The following is a 6000-nucleotide window of genomic DNA, read 5'->3' on the forward strand; positions in this document are numbered from 1 at the left end:
ATTTGTATGTTATTACTGTCTTTCCCTCCCACCTCTTACTTCTCCTATGCATCTCCAAACTCACAGATACATGGTTCCCCATATTAAAAGTTTAGGCTATATCTTTGACTCCCTTCTCTTGCCACATCACATTTGATTAACTATGTTGGCTTACTAATTCCATTAACAGAAGATCCTTATGGTAGACACTGGCTAGTATTGCATTTTCTCTTTTTTCAAGGCACAACTAGTCTCTGTTTCCCAACCTGCCTTGCTGTTTATTGAATCACATGATTGAGTTCTAAGCAATGGGATGTATGTAACAGTGATGGACAGACCTTCTAAGAGTATCTCATGTACTATCCTCCATAATCCTTCCTCTACTTTGGCCGATTTGGAAAATTAAAGCTCACTCAGCCACTAGGTGAAAAGAATCTAGGCTCCTGGATCATTGCTTGGAGTATGAACAAGATACTTGTTTTGTATTTTACATGATCCAAAATAAAATTCAATTAGTTAAAGGTGCTTAAATTGCTTATGCTAAAATCACTGACTCTATACTGGGCTCACAAATTAACTAAAAACAGGAGAAGCCTGGAGTCCCTGCCTCCATTTTGTATCTGTCTTTGCTCTAAGCCATTCTCTTTGGAGTCACTTTGCAATTAGCTTGGATTCCAGGAAAGACAGATAACATCTTCATGTCAAGGCACAAAAACTGCACCCAACAGTAGACCTTCCTTTGGATGGACCACCTGACTGGCTCCAATTAACACTCTAGAACCTTTCCCAGAACAAGGACTGAGATAATGACCAACCAGAACACACCTGTAACTTGGACTGTTTATGCATTCCTTTGCCCTCTGCCCCTGGTTCTTTTGTCTACTAAAACTTATAGCTCATGTCTGTACTCTGAAAATGACTGAACATGAGCTGAGTGCTTACTCTACCTCTCCCCACAGCATGTTCTGAGCTGTGTAATAATCTCCTGTATAAATAAAATAATAAAGAGGCCTTCACCATGCCTCTCTATTTGGCATCCAGGGGCAGTTGGCTAGATCTGGCATATGGAATCTCAGAATTTGAGGACTTGAGTCCAAAACTCTGGTTTATTAGGGGCTGTGAAACTTCATCAATTACATTAGGGCAGCATCTAATATAATTGCTTGGATCAATAGAGATCTTGCTACCAAAAATAAAGATACTGCCATCACTACAATTCAACATATGTGATGCTGGCTTTCCAGCATAGTAAGGAAAGCAATACTGAAGATTAAAATAAGGAAAACCAGGCCTACTGCTAGTGTAGTCCAAAGGTAAGCAAAGCTTTCTCTAAGGACCAGATAGTAAATATTTTAGGCTTTGTGGACCACATAGCCTCTGTTGTAGCTACTCAACTCTGCTGATGTGCTGATGTACCACAAATGCACTCATAAGAGGTAAACAAATGAGTGTGACTATGTTGTAAGAAAAATTTATTTACAAAACATGAAGTCAGATTTGACCCATGAGTCATTATTTCTGACCCTTTGCATAGATATTTAGGCTAGCAAGTTTTAGGCCTTATTAATGAAAGGGTGCTTGCTTCTCTCTTGTAAACTAATACAAATCTTATACAAATTTCTCAGATAAATACCTGATATAACCTTCTTTACATTACCAAATTAATTGTAAATTAATATAATTTTTGTACACACAATACTGAAGTATCATAAATCTCCATGAAAAGAGTATATAAATACCTGAACAAAATTAGCTTATGAAAGAAAATGCAATGCTAAAGTCAAAGTCAACAAAGAAATAGTAGCAGGTTACAAAAAAAAAAAAAAAATGATTGAAAAAAAGATTAGAGGTAGAGAGATGACATCTTGTGACCTCTTCTTTGAAGAGTGACATACTGGTGAAAGGAACACTCCCTTTTTATTTCATCCTAGAGTGTCCCTATGAGAAACAGTGGCCACTGCAGTCCTAAATCAGCATCCAGAGATTACAGCAGTGGCAGTTCACCTCAGAAGGAAACCAAAAGAGGTTAATTATCAACCTTCTCTTCTTTTTCTTTCCTTTGAACCAAGGATAAACATATTTTTTTTGTCCAGTGATCAGTCTTCTAGTGTGAATGATGTGGTGTGGTTGTACAGCAATAGAAAACAATGGTTAAAATCTTAAGTTTTGGAATTGGAAAGACCTGGGTTTGTATCTTTGCTATTTTGCTGTATAAAAATTACAGCTTCTTCATTTGTACATTTGTATGAGATAATTGTGTAAAGTGTTTCATATTAGTATGTCATGATAAGCATTTAGTTCATGCTAGAAACATTTAGATGCAAAGGTGGTAGAAAGTTCACAAACTTGAGAAATACACTTTCTATTGAAGTTCACTTGGTGTCTCCTTAGTTTTTTGGAAGAGAGTGTATCTGACACCAAGAGTTAGTCTTGGAATCATGAAAGATAACAATGTGTTCCTTAGGTAACTACCCTTAGGGGATGAGGTAGTATTTTGCAAATTTTGATTTGCATTTCCCTGATAATTAGTATGTTGAATATGTTTTCATTTATCTTTTGGCCATTTGTACATTTTCTTCTGAGAAATGTCTGTTTAGATCTATTGCCCATTTTTCAATTGGATTATTTTTGCTGCTGCATTATTTGAATTTCTTAGATATTCTGGATATTAAGCCCTTGATGATATATAGTTGGCAAATAATTTCTCCCATTTGGTCTGTCGTTTCTTGACTCTATTTTCTTTATGTACAGAACCTTTTTAGTTTGATATAATCCCATTTATTTGTTTTTTCTTTTGTTTCCTATGCTTTTGTGTCATTACCACAAAAATCCTTACTTATTCCAGTGTTCTGAAGCATTTCCCCTGTGTTTTCTTCAAGTATTTTTATAGTTTCAGGTCTGACATTTAGACCATTAATCACTTTTGAGTTTGCATTTGTATATGGTGAGAGAGAGTGCTCTAATTTCATTCTTTTACATGTGACTATCCAATTTCTCAAGCACCATCTGTTGAAAACACTGTCCTTTCTCAATGCATGTTCTTAGTATTTTTTGTTAAAGTTTAGTTGACTTTAAAGTGCATGGGTTTACTTCTGTACACTATTCTATTTTGTTGGTCTATGGCTCTCTGTTTTCATGCCAATACTATACTGTTTGGATTACTACAGATTTGAAGTCCATTAGCCTAACACTTTCTGTTGTATTCATTTTGCTTGGGGCTCCTTTGGTAGTTGCGTTTTTCTTTGGTGTCATGTAAATTGTGGAATTTTTTGTTTTAATTCTGTGAAAAAATGTCATTGGTGTTTTGAGAAGGATTGCACTGAATCTTTAGATTCCATAGTATGGACACTTTAACAATATTTATTCATCTAACCCACTAGAATGGAATGTCTTTCCATTTTTTGTGTGTCCTCTTTTAATTTCTTTCATTAATATTTTATGTTGTTTTTATTATGGAGGTTTTTTACCTCTTTGGTTAAGTTTATTCCTAGGTATCTTATTTTACTTTATATTTTGTAGCTATTTTAAATGGAATTGCTTTCTTGATTTATATTTCAGATAATTCACTATTAATATGTAGCAGTACTACTGATTTTGATTTTGTATGTTGATGTGCTTTTTCTTTTTTCACTTTATTTTCTCTCCTTCCCTCATTCCTTCTCTCCTTCTCTTCCCCCTCCATCCTTCTCTCCTTCCCTTATTCACTTCCTTTTCTCCCTTTCCCTCCTTCCCTCTCTCATTCTCTTCCTCCCTCCATTCTTCTCTCCTTCCCTTCTTTCCTGTCCTCCTTCCTCCTCTCTCCTTCCCTTCATTCCTTCCTTCCTTCCTTCCCTCCTTCCATCACTCTTTCATTCCCTCCCTCCCTCCCTCCCTTCCTTTCTTCTTTCTTTCCTTCCAGTTCTGGGGATTAAACCCAGAATCTCATGCCTGCTAAGCAATCACTCTACCACTGAGATATACCGCCAGCCTCTTGTATGTTTATTTTCTAACCCCCAACTTTGCTAAATTTGTTTATTCTGTTAGTTTTTTTGGTGGACTCTTTGAAGTGTTCTATATATAAGATTATGCCATCTACAAATAGTGACAACTTGACTTCCTTACATCCAATTTGGATTCTTTATTTCTTTCTCTTGCCTAATTGTGTTGATTATGATTTTAGGTACTGTGTTTAATAAAAGTCAGGAAAGTGGGCAGCCTTGCCTTGTTCCAGATTTTAAGAGAATGATATTAGAATGATGTTCATTTAGAATGATAATACCTACAGGCTTGGTATATATGACTTTATTATGTTGAGATATGTTCCTTTCATAACTGACTGATTCAACATTTTTGTCATGAAATGACAATAAGGACATTTTATTAAATGCCTTATCTGTGTCAACTGAGATGAAAGTATCATATGGTTTTTGTTCTCATTTGTTGGTATATTATATGATTGTATTGATTTGCATATGTCAAACTATCTCTGAATTCCTAGGATGAATCCCATATGATCATGGTGCATTATCTTTTTAAAATTTTTTGTAGTACTAGATATTGATCCCAGGAACTTATACATGCTACCAAGCACTCTCCCACTTGAGCCATAACCCCAGCAAGAATGATCTGTAACATGCTATTGGATTTCATTTGGTGATCTAAAGTTTTTTTGCTATGGTCATCAAGGATATTTGCTTTTACTTTCTTTTGTAGTTGTGTCCTTGTCTGTTTTTAGTATAAGGAAAACGAAGATCTCAGAATGTGTTTATATACATTTCTTCCATTTCATATTTTTGGGATAATTTGTGAAGAATTGGTATTAGTTCTTTAAATGTTTTTAGAATTCAGCAGTAAAGCCATCTGGTTTTCTTTTGCTGGGAAACTTTTTATTAGGACTTAGTCTTGTTATTGGTTTGTTTAAGATTCATATTTAGTAACAAGCCAATTTTGGTAAAGTATATGTTTGCAGGAATTTTTCTATTTCTTTTAGTTATCAAACTTATTACATATAGTAGTCAACAAGGATCTCTGATTATCCTTTTTGTTGTCAGTTGTGATATTTCCTTTTTCATCTCCAAATTAATTTGTTAATTTCAGTCTGCTCCCTTTGTTATAATCTAGCTAAGTCTAGTTTTTGTACATTTTGTTTATCTCTTCAAAAAACAGGCTTTTTGTTTCATTGATCTTTCTATTGTGTTTTACTCTGTATTTCATTTATTTTTGCTTTGCTCTTTGTTATTTCTTCTGCTGGTTCTTCCTTTTCTAGATCCTTCAGGTACAATGATAGGTTTTTATTTGAAATCATTCTGCTTTTTTTTTTTTGATATGGCATTTATTGCTATGAATTTTCCTCTTGTTTCTGGTTTGTCTGTATCCCATATGTTTTGATAAGTTGTATTTCCATTTTTATTTGTTTCAAGAAATTTAAATTTTTCCTTCTTCATATCTTCCTTAATCCATTTGTTCTTCAGATCTTAGTTTTTTAATTTTCATGTATTTGTAAAATTTCTAAGATTTTTCTTCTTGACTTCTAGTTTTATGGATTGTAATTTAAAAAGATATTCTATATAATTCATTATGAATCATAGGACATACAAGCCATTAACAGCATATTCCATCCAACAGCCAAAGAATGAAAATTCTTCTCAGTAGACTATGGAACATTCTCTAGGGTAGGTAATATGGAATGCCACAAAACAATTTGAAATACATTTATTGGTGGTACTGGAGTTTGAACTCTGGGACTCCCACTTGCTAGGCAGGTGCTCTACCCTTTGAGCCATGCCCCCATCCCTTTCTTGCCTTAGTTGTTTTTTATACAGAGTCTTGCATTTTTGCCTATAGCAAGTCTCAGGCTGTGATCTTCCTAGACCTCTCAAGTAGCTGATATTGAAAACACATCCAGCCACACCTGACTTGTTTTTTGAGATAAGGTCTTGCTAACAAATTTTGCCTAGATTGACTTCATGCTGTGATCCTTCTATTTCTGCCCTGCAAGTAGCTGGTATTACAGGTATAAGACACTATTCCCATGTCTGCATA

The sequence above is a fragment of the Castor canadensis genome, chromosome 7, assembly GCF_047511655.1.
Source record: "Castor canadensis chromosome 7, mCasCan1.hap1v2, whole genome shotgun sequence".
In the NCBI taxonomy this organism is placed as follows: domain Eukaryota; kingdom Metazoa; phylum Chordata; class Mammalia; order Rodentia; family Castoridae; genus Castor; species Castor canadensis.